The 16,366-nt window shown below is 45.0% G+C and overlaps 1 non-coding gene across 1 annotated transcript; it reads left to right on the top strand.

The window, feature by feature from the left end:
• Window positions 1–3,423: 3,423 nt before the first annotated feature.
• On the top strand, window positions 3,424–3,496 carry TRNAF-GAA (transfer RNA phenylalanine (anticodon GAA)). Its single transcript has one exon. It is a non-coding gene; the product is annotated as a tRNA-Phe (tRNA).
• The last annotated feature ends 12,870 nt before the right edge of the window (window positions 3,497–16,366 follow it).

Below are 16,366 nucleotides of genomic sequence, written 5' to 3' on the forward strand. Positions count from 1 at the left end.
GGGAGCTGATACCCAGTTTAGCACAAGTAAGACTCCCTCTCACTGAGGCTGGGGGTAACAAGGTACTCAGAGTCCTGGGTACCCATCACAATTATACTATGAACTGAGCTTACCTTTCCAAGTGAGTTTTGCATACACACTACCCAAAGTCAGCAGCCTCCTTCTTCGGCTACCCCTTGATACGAGGATGATGTCTGACAAGCGGGTTCATTGCTGAGCTTTTAGGTGGCTGAGGAGCCCAATTTGTGCCCTGCAGATTTTCCCACAGAAGTGACAGCTGTAATCTTGGAGGAGACATAGTTGTTGGCTGGACTGTTGTGCACTTTCTCTCCTCCTTTGTCGCTTCTCTCTCTCATGAGCATGTCTGTTCTCCTCAAAGTGAGCTGTGGGTCAGTGTATGGTGTGGTGCCACTGTGTTCTGTTCCACGCCAAGTCCTCCCAGTTTGTTGGGTTGATGCCTCCCTTTTTAAAGGGGACTTTCAGTATGTCTTTGAAGTTCTTTTGCTGCCCTCCACAAGCCCTTCTTCCCTGACTTAATGGAGAGAAGAGTACTTGCTTCTGGAGGTGAGTGTCAGGCATATGTACAGAGTTAGAGTTTCATGACCTGCACTTCTACACTGCTGATGTTGGCTGCAGAGAGAATGCTGATATACCTGCCATCAACTGTAACAAATGCAAACATTTTAGAAAGGTCAGGGCCAGTCTATAGGCCTTTTTGCTCTGGTGTAATGGGTGTGAAAACTCTCATGTAAATAGTGTTTTGAATTTTATGAATATGGTCACATATGCTTTAGAGTTTAAAAAAGATTCTAAAGATTACAAGCTTATGCCAGCTGGTTTTGAACTAGCCAGTCATAACCAGGGCAATGGAAAATTATGAAAAGAATATGAGATGCCAAGATTTGCATTTTGTCATAAGCGATTGCTGCTTTAGAGCACCTTTCTACTAAGCAAAATGAGGGTTTTTTTCCCCTCTCCACAATTGAAATCTTCCACCTGTTTTTCTTTTGTTTGTTTTGTTCTTGAGATGTCTTCATGAGCAACCACTGATCATGTCCTCAGCATTTCTAGTTCTGAAAGTGTATATCATGTCAAGCGCTGCTATATGCAGAATGCTAGGGAAAGCAGTGGATAGCAAAAGAGCTCCCAAGGGGGAGTGGGATAGCTTGAGAAAGCTGATGCTTGGTTTAAAGCTTAAAAAAAGATATACATGAGGTGACATATGCCACCACGTTCCTCTCTAGGGGCTGCCTGGTTGGAGGCTGTGGTGCATTGCTTCCTCTATCCTGCAGCCGACAGCAGGATCATGATGGTAAGGCTTTTGAGGACTCGCTCTCAGAAAGAGAGAAATCTCCCAGGCACCTTCACCAAGTTCTACTCAAACCTCAGTAAACAACTACTCACCAATGGGCGCATTTTCTGAGGCACAATTATACTCTGTGCAAGAGCCATCCCTAAATGCACACAGTCCTTCCCCCTTGGTAAGACAAATATCAATTCTTTTTTATTATTTCATTTGATGCTTCAACAATGTGCTTGGCCCATTCCAGTAATAATAATACTAATACCTTGTGCTTCATACTGCTTTTCAGCAGTAGATCCCAAAACACTTTACAGAGGAGGTCAGTACCATTATCTTTTTTACCGAGAGGGACACCGAGGCACAGAGAAGTGACATGACTTGGCCAAAGTCACCCAGCAGACCAATGGTAAAGACAAGACTAGAACTTAAGTCATCTGTAACCAAGCCTAGCATGCTGTCTTCTAGGACAAATCAAAGCCATGCTCCCATCCTCTAAGAAGCTTACAGGTTACCTGCAGATGCAATGAGGGGAGTAACAGGGCACTACGGAGGAAGAGAACAGGGCAACCCTCAATAAAATTATTTGGGTGCTTAGAACTGCCTAGTGCTCAGAAAGATGGAACAATATATTTGTTTTTTTAAAGATTAGTAGAAAAAATTGCTCTCATGTTCAATTCCACTTTTCAATCCTGTATCCAGGAAGTATCCCATCTTCAATGCAGGTTCTTCTTGCTTGGTACTTACATTCATCCATTATGTGGGTTTCCTGTGATAGCATCCACCTTCCTCACCATGCATGTTGTCCGCATTGGACAATCTCCATCAGAGCTGGCATGTCTGGGAGTGGTCTCTTTTGCTCCACCCACCCCTGGAAAGAAGAGAGCGATGGGCTCATCGACAACCTAAGCAGCCAAACAGAAGGTGGAGTAGGGTGAGGGGATGATCTTTCCCCTCTACCCAATGGAAATATAAACAGTGCAACATCTCCCAGTCTGATCCTTCTGGAATGCTGTGAGTTGCAAATAAATGCACAGAGATGTGAGATCTAAATATGAGTTGCTCCAGCTCTACTTACTCCCACATGCATGTACATAAAGCTCTGTAGCTTTATATTATTGAAATGATTGTATATATTGAAATAAATGTATACACTGAGAATAAGCTGTGTTTTTGTAAGTATGTGGAGTTAGACTTGTAAATAAACCTAGGAATTGGTGCAGAGCTACGCATACAGAACATGCATGTAGCTGGAGCACTAGGTGATAAACCAAACCCTTTGAGATGTTGAGGGAAAAACTGCTTTACGTGTTCCTCAGACCCAAAGGGTCAGGGGCTGGGCACTGTCAGGCTAGCCAACTCTCTCCCCACTTCTCATGCCCCTGCTACTGTTTATGAGTTACCAGGGAGCAAAATAAAGGCATTAAAAGTGTTGTGCTATGAAAAAACCTTACACTTCATTCATGTTTTGATAACGCCAAAACTGGCCATACAGACCTGATCAGCCGTTAAACAACGCCAAAAATCAAAGCAAATATTTTGGGACTCAGGAGCACTACAAGATATTTTATTGCTAAAGATCATTTTTTTCTCCAGCAAATTATATGCATCTGGAAATAGAGGGGTATAATGAAAGGATTTTTATATTACTATTAATCATAATTATCTATATATAGTAAAGCAAAATGTATTTGCAGGGATCTGTGAATATTGTCTTTGCTATATTCTATGCGGTAGGTAATAGATGTGTTTAGCAGCAACTGGCTTTTTTATTTCAAGCGTTAATTTGTTTTATTTACATAAAGCGTGTCTATCTCAAAAACAATGAGAATGTGCAAAAAAAGTATTCCCTGAGGTTTTCTTGCGTGTCACGTTGATGGTGGAGAGGCGGGGGCCTCCAGAAACGCTTCATTATGTAATTTAATACATGCACAATAGGAAACACTGACTAGTTTATGAGCTGCTGAAGGGCAGAGAATGTATATTTCCCTGTATTTTCTCCCCATACTGAATACTTAATACTCAGCAAATAACAATTTATAGAGAAAATAAAACAACCATAAGGAGAAACTGATCACAGCGAAATGACTTTTCACAGAGTCCCTGAAACTAACTGAGCATGAGCCGAAATAGCTCAGTTGGGAGAGCGTTAGACTGAAGATCTAAAGGTCCCTGGTTCGATCCCGGGTTTCGGCAGATGATTTTTTTCTTTTGTGCGCTTAATGTGACTGTCTCTCTGCGGTTGTCCTCCCCCTGCAGCCACAGGGGAGGCCCTGTTGCTCCCCGGCTATAGGCGCAGAGAGGCTGGGGGAGCAGCACTCCCCGTGGCCGGGGCATTTCTCTGCTGCAGAGGGGACTCGGGAGGGACCGCCCCGGAGAAGGGGGTGGGGGGCAGGCCCCAGCGGGGCGCTGCGGTGTCAGAGGCAGCAGCCAGCCGCCGCAGTGCGCCCCCGGGCGGGGCAGAGAGGAGAAAAGTTGCTGGAAACGGGGCGGGGTTGCCGGTGCAGCGTGTGGGTGGCCGCGGGGCGGGTGTTCCTTGGTGGCTGGAACAGGGCTGTGAGGTTAAAGGCCCAGCGCAGCCTAGCGCCCCCCTAATCCTCCAAGGTATTTAGGCTCCCAGCTCCCATTGCGACCAATGGACCCAAGTTTGCAGCCCAAGACGTTTGAGGAAGGGGAGCGGCTCTAGGAGACTCCAGTCAGTGAAGTATTTGACTCTCTCAGTCGCACACAGCCTAGCCCCCAACTTCATAATGGTCATAGGGCTTTAGTTAGGGTTACCATACGTCCGGATTTTCCCGGACATGTCCGGCTTTTGGGGGCTCAAATCCCCGTCCGGGGGGAAATCCCCAAAAGCCGGGCATGTCCGGGAAAATCGGGAGGTCAGCCGGGCCCGCGGGGAGCCGGGCCCGCGGGGAGCCGCGTCAGCCGGGCCGGCGGGGAGCCGGGTCAGCCGGGCCCGCGGGGAGCCGGGCCGGCGGGGAGCCGGGTCAGCCGGGCCGGCGGGGAGCCGGGCCGGCGGGGAGCCGGGTCAGCCGGGTCCGCGGGGAGCCGGGCCGGCGGGGAGCCGGGTCAACCGGGCCCGCGGGGAGCCGGGCCGGCGGGGAGCCGGGTCAGCCGGGCCGGCGGGGAGCCGGGTCAGCCGGGCCGGGTCGGCCGGGCCGGCGGGGAGCCGGGCCCGCAGGGCGGGGAGCCGAGGGGTGCGCCGGGCCGCCGGGGGCCGGCAGTGCTGGGCGGGCCGGGGGTGGTCGGCCGGGGCTGGCACCCAAGGGCCCGAGCCGACCCAGGCTGGAAACGCCGGGGGGTCAGCCTGGGCCGCGCCTCCTCCCCCCACACCCCCTTTACCTGCTTCAGGCTTCCCGCGAATCAAATATTCGCGGGAAGCAGGGGAGGGGCGGAGACTTTGGGGAGGGGGCGGGGTTGGGCGGGGGGTGTGGGTGGGGCTGGGGGCGGGGCCGGGGGCCGTGGAGTGTCCTCCATTTGGAGGCACAAAATATGGTAACCCTAGCTTTAGTGCAGCAAAGCTGCGTTTGTCAGTTTCCATCGGGGCAAGGGGAGGACCGTATAGCATTGCACACTTATCTTTTCATTGCTGCCCTTGGCCTTCCTTTTCTGCTGTAACTCACTCTTTCTTCCCTTACCATTAAAAAAAAATTTCTTCTGTTATTGTTCTGTGCATGCTAACATTTACCCTGGTTTGTGCAGGTTGTTGTCATTGTGCTATTTAATTTACATTTTTAATAGCAAGCAAGCACTGAAAATATTAATTGATGCTAGTAGCTCAGAGGTCCTCAAACTTTGGGGTGCACCCTCCCTAAGGGGGCACAGAGGACCATTCGGGGGGGGCATGGCTGGGGTCTGGGCCAGCCCTCATGTTGGGAGGGAGAGAGTGCCAGCCCGCTCATCTCCTGGCCCTGGCCTTGCCGCCAGCTGTGGCCGCAGCCCTAGTCCTCTTACCCCTGGCCTCAGCCCCCTTCCTAGAGCCATGGCCCCGATCCTAGCCCTGGCTCGGGGGGGAGGCAAGCTAAAAAGTTTGGGGAGCACTGTAGTAGTGTAAGCAATCACATCTTTGTGTTTTGTAGTATAGCACTTGGTTGTTATTGTAAGTTTGTAATTTACTAATTTATTTCTACAATTTTAACACCCCCCCATACCACAAGTTTACTCTTTCTTTAGTTGCCTTTCATCCTCCAATGAAGATCAAGTGAGGATTTCCTTTCTCAACTGTTACTTTGCCTCTATCTTGAGCCTTAACATTTACACTGCAATTTTTAGCCCTGCAACCCAAGATTCAGGAGTCCAAGTGAGCTGACTTGGGTTCATTTTGCCCATTTGGGAATTTTGTTTCAGTGTAGACATACCCTAACAGGCTGTGGGAAATCACCCACATTGTATATCGAACTTGCTTTGATCCGCTGGAGTGCGCTGCGCAGCCGCGCCCCCCACTCCCCCGGAGCACTGCTTTACTGCGTTATATCCAAATTCGTGTTATATCGGGTTGCGTTATATCAGGGTACAGGTGTAACATTATTACCTTTGTTTATTACCACGTTCAAACTAATGCTAATTACCACTTTCCAGGCTTCTCTTTCCCAACAACCACCTCTATTTCCATTATTTTTCTCCAGATTAATTCGTTTGCTTTTCTTTTTTCAAGATGGATCATCTACTAAGAAGTAGATTCAGAACATCTTCTCTAGCTGAAGTTTCTACTTTTAGAATCATTAAGGTTTTTTTCTCTGTACCTGAGGAACTCCTTTGATGATGAACATAAGAACGCCCATACTGGGTCAGACTAGTAATCCATCTAGCCCAGTAGCCTGTTTTCCGACCATGGTTAGTGCCAGGTGCTTCAGAGGGAATGAGCAGAACAGGCAATCATTGAGTGAGCCATTTCCTGTCATCCACTCTTAGCTTCTGGCAGTCAGGCTAGGGACAACCAGAGCATGGGGTGCACCCCGACCAGCTTGGTCTATGTGAGCATGGTTGTATTTCTTTCTGACCGATACCTGGGTAGAGAGGTTATTTTACCTCGATTTAGCACTGGAATACTTAGTGTCTAGTTCTGGTGCCCACAATTCAAGAAGGATGTTGATAAATTGAAGAGGGTTCAGAAAAGAGCTACGGAAATGACTAAAGGATTAGAAACATGCTGTATAACGAGAGACTTAAAGCGTTCACTCTATTTATCTTAACAAAGAGAAGTTTAAGGGGTGATTTGATTACAGCATATAAGTAGCTACCTGGGGAACAATATTTAAAAATGGACTTCAATCTAGCAGGGAAAGATATACACCTCTACTCTGATATAACGCTGTCCTCGGGAGCCAAAAAATCTTACCATGTTATAGGTGAAACCGCGTTATATCGAACTTGCTTTGATCCGCCGGAGTGCGCTGCGCAGCCCCGCCCCCCACCCCCCCCGGAGCACTGCTTTACTGCGTTATATCCAAATTCGTGTTATATCGGGTTGCGTTATATCAGGGTAGAGGTGTAACAGGATCCAAAAACTGGAAGTTGAAGCTAGACAAATTCAGACTGGAAATAAGGTGTACAATTTTTAATGGTGAGAGTAATTAACCATTGGAATAATGTACCAAGAATTGTGATGGATTCTCCATCACTGACAATTTTGAAATCAAGACTGGATGTTTTTCTAAGATATGCTCTAGGGAAGTCCTATGGCCTGTGTTGGTCTAGGAGATTAGACTTGATGATCTCACACTGGTCCCTCCTGGCCTTGGAATCTATAACTCTTTGCAAACAGCAGGTATCACTAGAGCTTGCAACACTGGAGATGCTGGAGTGGGAAGAGCACACGGGCAGGCCTAAAACACTGAGAGTATATTTTCAAACAGTTCAAATAATGACTGGATGTTTTTTGTATGAAAATGTAGTTTTCAATCAACCCTATTTTTGTGTGTTAAGCGTGATTTGGAACAGCCTATTTATGAAACTTTAGACTTCACTCTCCATTTGTTTACCAATGTTATCTTTATTAATCGGTGATTCTGAGAGGAAACAACATGAGTTTGTTTTTCTGTATGTAAATGTTTATAAGCTGTTACAGTAACCGATAATAAATGTTGATGGAAAATAATTCAAGATGCTTTCAATAATGGATGCTATAAATAGGTGCAAGAGAACCAGACAGAGAGCTTAAATTAGCCCAAATGAAAAAAAAAAAAAAAAAAAAGGCCATGTTGATATAATTCAAGGACTATGCTGAAATAATGCTTGGTTAAAAATAGAAGATGTGGAACCAGAAATTAATGAACCACAATTAGTGTGTTAGCTATTAGGCCAATTTGGTGAACAAAATAACGAGGGATGGACTATTCCGCCCACCACTTCTTTTTTGGGTCCTTAAAAGAAAAGACGCTGGGGGACAGGAGAGAAGTATATAGAAGAACAGACGGAGGCAACTGGAGCCAGCTTCACCATCATGGCTGGCACTCCTGCCATCTCCTGGGACCTCAAACCTTCTTTGTCCTAATCCTGTGGGATGTGCTGACCAGATCAGACCAGAGAGAGGGATCCAGTTGACATCACCAACCCTACCAGCTCCAGCTGAATCCCGAACACCATTTGAGATGAAACAGGATCAGACTAACAACAGTAGCACCAACAGTAGCACCAGCCCATCGCAACTAACTTCTTCTCTTTTCCCCACAGGGACAGTTATTACCATCTCTGATACTGTTACATTTGCATTTACAATATATTGCTTAGACAGGAGAACAAATACCTATTGAAGTGCAACATGATAATACAATAGAAACAATACCAGCTGGCTATCAAACAAGGGTTTTTTTTCCTTCTAGAAACTCTCTCCAGCTAGAGAGCAAGGGAGGTTGTTAAAATGAGAGGTTTACTTAATACTTTACCTTTCAAAGGCTATCACTGTTTTGTCTTCTTTTCTGTATCTTTAATAAAAGGTTTAAAGGATTTTTAACTGTGTGTTTGCAATGGGTCTAAGCAGGCTGAGGCCTGTCTATAACCAAGCCCTGGACCTGTTTAACACTCTTTAATGTTGGACAGTGACTGGGTCAGTGTTTCTCAAATGCGGCCACCGTGGCCTCATGTGGCCACCAGGGGCTTTTCTTGCAGCCACAGTCTCCTGGGCTGTGATGGGGGAAGGGGGCGAGGCAACAAGGGAAAGCTGTGGCTACTCCCCCTCCCTAGTGCTCCTGGATACACCACCTTGGTGTTGGTTTCTCGGGCCGCCAGCAGGGGTTGGGCCCTGCCCCTCTCTGGAGACACCTGGGGTACAACACTAGAGGAGCAGCTGGTGAGTTCCCTGCCTTCCCAGGGGCAGTGGGACTCAGGCTTTGGGGTTCAGTCCTGGGGTGGCAGGGTGCCAGCCTTTGGCTGTGGGGCAGCAGGCTCTGACTGTGGGACTTCAGGTTCCAGCCCTGGGCTCTGGCTGCACGGCAGCAGGCCCCAGGCTCTGGCTGCATGGCTTTGGGCTCTGTCCTCCATCCACAGGGCTTCGGGCTCTAGCTCCCCGTTGCCTCCCTGGCTCCTACTACCTCCCCTGACCCCCCATCCAGGGCTTAATTTTTCCCCAAACTTGCCAGGGCTGAGTAAGTCTGCTGTGAAAAGTGATACTTGTATGTTTGTTAATATCACTTTTCACAGCAGATTTACTAGCTACCAATAAACAAATTACAATGCTTTGGACGTTCATATGTGCATATTTATTTGTTTTTCCCAAAGTTAATTAAAGTATTTTACGAAAAATTGTCAGAGCAGCCACCAGAAAGAGTTGGTAGCCGCACTCTGAGGCCACCAAATAATTGGTTCTGAGAACCCCTGGGCTGGGTTATGTTGACACCATCCATCTAAATGAATATAACAAACACAGCTTTTCACAGGTTAGCACTTATTGTAGTAGTGTGAATAAATAATGTCTCCTGGCATTGTCCCTAGACGTGCTAGCATTAGGCCAGAGTTAATTTTTGTTCTAAAGGTTTCTGACAGCATTTAAAAAATTGTGTTTGGTGGTACAGAGATGCTTTCAAATGAGTATTTGACATGGTATGGCATGAAGAGGCTGTTCGAAAGCCATTATGATTTCTCATGTAAATCCATATATAGAAGCTGTTCTGAAATTCAGATGCATATTAAACAAATAAGAGTATTATACAGCATATGTACAAGCAGATCATTTCCCAACTTTAATAACCTGGACCTTATGATTTTAAAACCTACAAAATATTAATCATTATGGATTAATATCTTGTAAATTTTTGTTTAAAAGCTTATTTTAGTTTTAGAAGCATGGAAGAACATTCAAAAGTTAGACAAAGCCTTAAAATAGCATTTATTTTTCTATCTTTGAATTGAAAAGTTAGAGCTGCTTTGAGCAGAATTCTTCATCTTAACAACCTGAAATTTTGTGGGTAAGTGGTATGGCGCTGAACCCAGAATTTTGCAGTTAGATCCAATCTCTATAATGAGCCAAACCAAAATTCTAGATCTAAACATTTCCAAACTTTGTTATGTTAAAAATTCATATGCGGTATGTGCTCATCTTTGTTAGAAATGGATATTAGATTTTTATAAAAATCAAATGTGCTATATCTGATCCAAAAACGATATAGTATTGTTTTGCTGGGGTTGGGTGAAATCATGTTGAAGATGGTGAGCATGCTAGCTGCCCTTTATTCAGGATACATGTAAAAAGCAATTAAGCTGTTTTACGGAATAAGATAGCTGAGACAATAGAAGCCACCACCCAAAATGCAGCCCATATGCAAAGTCAATCAGTAGCTGAGCTTTGTGGGTAAAGTGCTTTCACTGGGGTCTGAATGCATATGCAGGGGACTGGGTATTGTTTTGGCATAGTGGAGTGGAGTGTGTGTGTGTGTGTTTGTGTGGACACAGTGAGACGCACCACAGACAGAAAGCCCAGGACAGCCAGAGATGCACTTGCAATTTCACCCTGAGAGAAGGCTAAATGAGAGAGTTTGTTGGACAGAATGCTGGCTGTAGAAAGAGGCTTGGAGGATTGGCTAGCTAAACTGTCTCCTGTTGTTTGAGCCCTACTGTGTTCAGGAAACAGGACTTTGTGTACTTCTTTGTAAACAAATTTGATTGCTCCAAAGAAGTACTGACTCCATCATTCATTTCTCTTCCTAAGAGAAACAACCAGCAAGACCCTGAATAACCCCTTAAATCAAAAGGGGAAACATGTTTATATCTAGTGCAAATTTGTATGTGCACAAAATTCTTTTTTTTTTTCCAGTCTGTTTCTCTTTCAGGGACTAGCCTACTTATAAACTGTGGCAGTTCCAGTGAGGATGGGCCTCTAAGGATCTATCTTTGCTACAGAGTTAACCTGAGTTATCAGCGCCTGGGTCTGAGCAGCTACACTACAAAACTCTCCCCCAGTTATTGGGTCTCCACTGATGCTGCACCCATCTGTGTGTCGCTAAAACTTCTGGAGTCACATGCCATGGGTCTTTGTGCTGAGCTACCCCCTGGTTCTTCCCTGGTGAAATGTGGGAGAATTTGTCTGCTCTTCTGGGCATATGGGGGAATTGTGGAAAGAGATTAGACAACTATCAGCACTTGAGTGATTGAGCCTGCGTCCCCATTGCAAAGTGGGTGTGGTATACCAGCCCAAGTGAAAGCAGAACCTGGGTTCTAACCCCCCCATCCAGCTGGCCAGCTAGACCAGGCTGAAAGCACCCTTAACTCAGGTAACAGTTTGTGTGTGGATGGGAGACGGATTAGTGGCAACACCCAAGTAAGAGCCTATGTTAACTCTCCAGCCAACACATACCCTAAATCGGAGTTCCACTTCTCTATCAGGCTGCCAGCACAATAGTTAATTCCCTTTTCTCTATTACCTCCTTGTAGAATTAGAAGCAAGAAAGTTCTCACTCTTCAAGAGGGTACCAATCAGTATTTTCTCAAACAGAACAGACACATTCAGTCCAGATGCGATAAAAGGAAAGCTGTTGTATTTATTTTAAAGTATAGCAGTATAACATATGGGGAACTTTAAACATTAAGCACTTTACCTCACAGTCATCTAGAAGTTTGGTAAAGCTCTACAAAGCAACAGACCTCGCCTTTTCCAGCACTAATTCTGTCCTCTGACATCCTCTGTGGAAAATGTTTCTTGAGTTTATTTAGAGCTTCCTTGTACCTGCAAGTTCCCTAACCCTGCCTTCTTTGCCTATCACTACTATAATCAATAATACTTAACACAAAGTGCTTAGTATGTAATGTAAGTAGTCTTCATAATACCCCTGTGAGGTAGGCAAATGCCCATGTCTTGAATGCCGGAATCCAATGCCACAGACGTTAGTTTCAGGAAAGATGCTAAATGAAGACATTTACTAATATCTGCCCTGGAAAGGCCTCCTCTACTGAGTATTTAGGAGCACCTGGAAGTTATCTGTCTTAGGCAATATTGACAGTATGCAGACAGCCCCCCACATATTAGTTTGGGTAAGGTGTTTAAGGCCACACTGATTCAGTAATTATATAGAACTCTTAATTCCCAGGAAATTCAGGATCTTTCCCTCCTGATAGCTGTGGCCATGTCTGATTATACCAGCTGAGTGCAGGAACTAATAGTGGTGCTGCACTCTGTCCTCCCTGAGCTCAGAATGTCCACATTACACTTAAAAAAAATGTTTTCAATGAGATTTAGGCTTTGTGGAGCCTACATAACTTTTGGAAATGTGACCTAGTCCTCCTAAGTCACTAGGGCACTTTGAAAATGCTACCTTCCATGTCGTATGTGGTCACTGGAGAATATAGAGTTATCACCTCACAATGAAATAAACGGAAGGTCCCAACAGTTTCAGGGGGAATTAATAAGATTTATTTGGGTTCTTCTCTATTATCATATGACAGTCTGCTGAGGAAGCCATAACTTTAGCTAATGAACCTAGTACACTAACAGTCATGTTTATACAGAAATCTGTTTCAGAAACAAAAGATTCTATATGTGAAACAATGATAACATTTATAAGTGTGACCGTGAAAAGAATAATTTTGTTGGCAGTAGTACGACTTTGCCTGCTAGCAATGCTACTTTAAAGGACGTAGTTTATAGGAAAGCTGACCCACATATAATTTTGCATTTAATAACCCTATGCCAAGTGTACTTGAGTATTTTATAACAGAAAGGCATTTGTGGAAATACTCTATTCTATATAGTATCTTATACCACAGTCATCACCATACGGTCTGAGCAACCTTTCAGTAGAGCATTAAGCAATATCACTATATACCTGTTGTGACGGGATCCCCTGGGTGCAACCTGGGACTGTGGAACCGCTGTGCCCCTTTTCTCACTATCCTGGGTTGTTTCTCACACTGCCTTACTGGTGGGAAGCAACAAATGCCTCCAGATGCCGTTTCCACTCAGTTCAACTGCATGTGGAGCCCCACACCCAGTTAGATTGCATGTTTGCTCCCAGAACCACTCACGAATCACACAGAGAAAGACACCAGCCAAATCCCTCCAGCTCCCAGCCTTGTACCCTATGAATATACCATTTTGCATTGTTTAAGACCCTTTCTTGAGCAATGCAAGTTTATTAATTGGTTCACCACTTCGTCAATGAAAAGTGGATATACACCAGCCTTTGTAACCTAAGCAGATTTACCAGTCACTTAAGTCATACTCACTAGTAAAGATAAACATTAAAATAAGTTCATTGTTTACAAAAATATAGATTTTAAGTGATTGACTTTTTGCCTGTGTTAGTTATCAAAAGAAAATAACTAATAAGCACACAGTCTAAACATTCAACCCTATTAGACAGGGCAACATCTAGATTAAGCAGTTTTTCTCACCCCAGTGGATATTGCAGTTCATAATACACAGCTTTCACCCTTGAAACTTAGGCGAGTCTCCTCTGTTGTAGTCTTCAGTCTTCTGAGCATTCTTGTTGCTTGCAGTGTGTGTGTGTGGCGGGGGGGGGGGGGGGGGGGGAGAGAGGAGAAAAGGCCAAGCATGGGGCCCATGTGTTCTGTTTTATATCTTGAGTCCATGTATTTGGAGAACACAAGTCCAGTCCTGAGACCCCCCACCCCGCAGCTGAAGCCCTGAGTGGGGTGTATGTGTGTGTGTGTGGAGGGTGCTGGAAAATAGTCTGAGAATTTAAGTTCTGGAGAGGACTGATCTTTGTGGGAGTCCACCAATGAGGAGTCTAGTGGTGAAGGTGCAGAAACTGTCCTATCACTACTTGTTGGGTGCATCCCTGCAGGAAGGACTCAAACCATTTTAGCACTTTATCTTGGATTCCTGCCGCCTTCTCGGGCAAGACAGTACTGTCTTTTGGTCAGCCATACCAATCATTTGCTCAAATTTCTGTTTCCAAATTTTCAAAAAGTGACCAGTGCTGCGTCTGGCTGTGTGCAGGGCCTGCTGCTTCCTGCTGTGCTGAGTGCCTGCTGTGAGGAGGGAGGAGCAGGGACCCAACCCCCTCTAAAGGCTGAGCCTTATGATCTGATCCTTCACTGATCTGATCCCTCACTCAAGTGAAACTCCAGTGGGGGTCAAGTATTTATATGAAGACTTTTACTTAGCCATACTGAATTCAGGCATTTATATGTTGCTTATCTCTATGCTGTCTGGGTGCACAATAAGTCATTTAAATTAAAACAATGGCATTTCCCAGATATACCCTCCTGTCAGCATATAGACCTTAAAAGGACAGCAATGAGGAACTCTTCCTAGAAGACTAAACAATGTAGCCAGCAGTTATTAAAAAGCTTTGACCAACCCCACCCAGAAAAAACACCTCTTATAATTCTTTCCTTATGTGAGGGCCTGCTGTTGAGTATGCCCTGCCTTTGAACTTCACCCTTCTTAGCTTAAGAATTCCAGTACACATGTTGTCTGGTGGGCCATAGTGGCAACCCTTGAGTTAACTGGACTCCAAGCCTCTAGCACCACATCTGTAGAACCATGGCATGGAGTGGCTCGTGGCTGTGAGGGCTGACCTAAGGACAGACTGTCAAGAAGCAGGGCAGAGACCCCATGTCAAGGTTCCCCCCTCCCACTCTGAACTCTGGGGTACACATGTGGGGATCCACATGAAAGACCCTCTAAGATTAAATTCTGCCATCTTAGGTTAAAACTTCCCCAAGGCACAAATTCCTTTCCTTGTCCTTGGACGGTATTGCTGCCACCACCAAGTGATTTACACAAAAATTCATGGAAGGGTCACTTGGAATCCCCCCAAGTCCCTTCACCGCCTTTCCTGGCAAATCTTGAGAATAATATACCAACCAATTTCCTTAGCAATGTAAGCACAGACCAGACCCTTTGTCTTCAGGACACTGAAATCAATAAGGTTCTTAAAAGAAGACTTTATTTATAAAGAAAAAGTAAAAGAATCACACCTGCAAAAACAGAATGGAAGGTAACTTTACAGGGTAATAAAAAGATTTAAAAACACAGAGGATTCACCCCTGGGCTCAGCTTCACAGTACAAAAAAACAGGAATAAAACTACCTCTGTAGCATAGAAAAATTCACAAGCCAAAACAAAAGATAACCTAACGCATTTCCTTGCCCTACTTACAATTTCTGTGGTTTTAGATGGATTATTCCAAGTATATTTTCCAGGAGATGTTGTACATGCTTTGTTTCTCTCTCTGCCGGAGAGGGAACAACAAAGAGAGAGCATAAATAAAATCTTCCCCCCTCCTCCCCAAGATCTGAAAGTATCTTCTTTCCTCATTGGTCCTTCTGGTCAGATGCCAACGAGGTCATTTGAACTACTTAACACCTTACAGGTAAGGCAATTTAGTACATTTAGTACGGCTGCCAAGGAGGGATTTTATGCTACCCTTCTCTCTATATTTATGACACCCCAAAACTATAATTAGATTTCACCAACCGAGTAACAGGGGTGAACTTCTAAAGCACTATAACAGTCTTATCATGGAGTTACAGACAGTCCCCTGGGGCATTCCAGTCTATCTTGCCACCCAGTGATAGATGGTTGCTATACACTAAAGATCACTAGATATTCAGGATACTCCCAGCCCCAAAGGACCAGTCACTTACCCCAGGTCAACTTGTACCTTAAATATCACACCAAAGACAATGCTTGTAGTCAATTCTATAGTAAACTATGTAAGGATTTATTAACTAAGAAGAGAAATGAGAGAGTTATTACAAGGTTAAAGCAGGCAAGCATATATATACACAAATGAGTTACAGCCTATGATTTTAAAAGGTGACAGAACTGTAGTAATCTGTCAGTTCTGAATGTCTTTAGGGTTAACCCAGGCGGACCCTGGGGATCTTGTCTTCTGTTTTGTAGCTCCGACTTGTGAGAGCCCAAACAGCAAAAGAAATGAAAAATTTTCTTGTTGGCAATTTTTTTATTTCCTTCTTTCAGAATGCAAGCTGATGGGATGAGCCCTTTTGTGCTAGGCTCTTCATGGCTGCAAGGGGGCAATTAAAAAAAAAGGTATTGTGATGTCCCACAATGGCCCAATTAGTTTTGGTAGGCCTTCTTGATGGGTAGATCCCTTCTGACAGGGTTCACAGTTTCAGAGCAAACATTTTTTCCAGTTACAAAGCAAAAACTTAATTACCTTATAGCAGCTGATAAAGAAATTCTAAGTGAGATTAATAAATGCAGCAATTTACAAGCATTTCATAAAGTCTAAACACTACACACATTGTTATAAGTCCAGTACCCATCTTAACCATACTAACACAAAGGTGAAACAGATTCATGTCCAGCAATGAATTTGTCAGTGGTCAGCTGAGGCCTAACGCCTTGCCAAGAGCTGGCACCTGGTCTGCCAGCATCAATCATACACACCAATAGGGTTATGTTAACAATAAATAATGCTGTTTGTGATGGGACATACAGGGCTCATACTGGCAGGGGAGGGGGTTAATGAGAGCCTGTGGACTCAATTGGCCCTGCCCTGCCACGCCTGTAGCAGATGTCAGGTGTGGAGACAGGAGTTAAAAGGAAGAGGTCCAGCTCAGTTTGGGGCTGATCAGGCAGCAGATCAGAGCTCTGGTTCTTCCTTGGTGAGGGAAGCCTGTTGTCAGCCAATGGCGTGAGAC

The sequence above is a fragment of the Chrysemys picta genome, chromosome 1, assembly GCF_011386835.1.
Source record: "Chrysemys picta bellii isolate R12L10 chromosome 1, ASM1138683v2, whole genome shotgun sequence".
In the NCBI taxonomy this organism is placed as follows: Eukaryota; Metazoa; Chordata; order Testudines; family Emydidae; genus Chrysemys; species Chrysemys picta.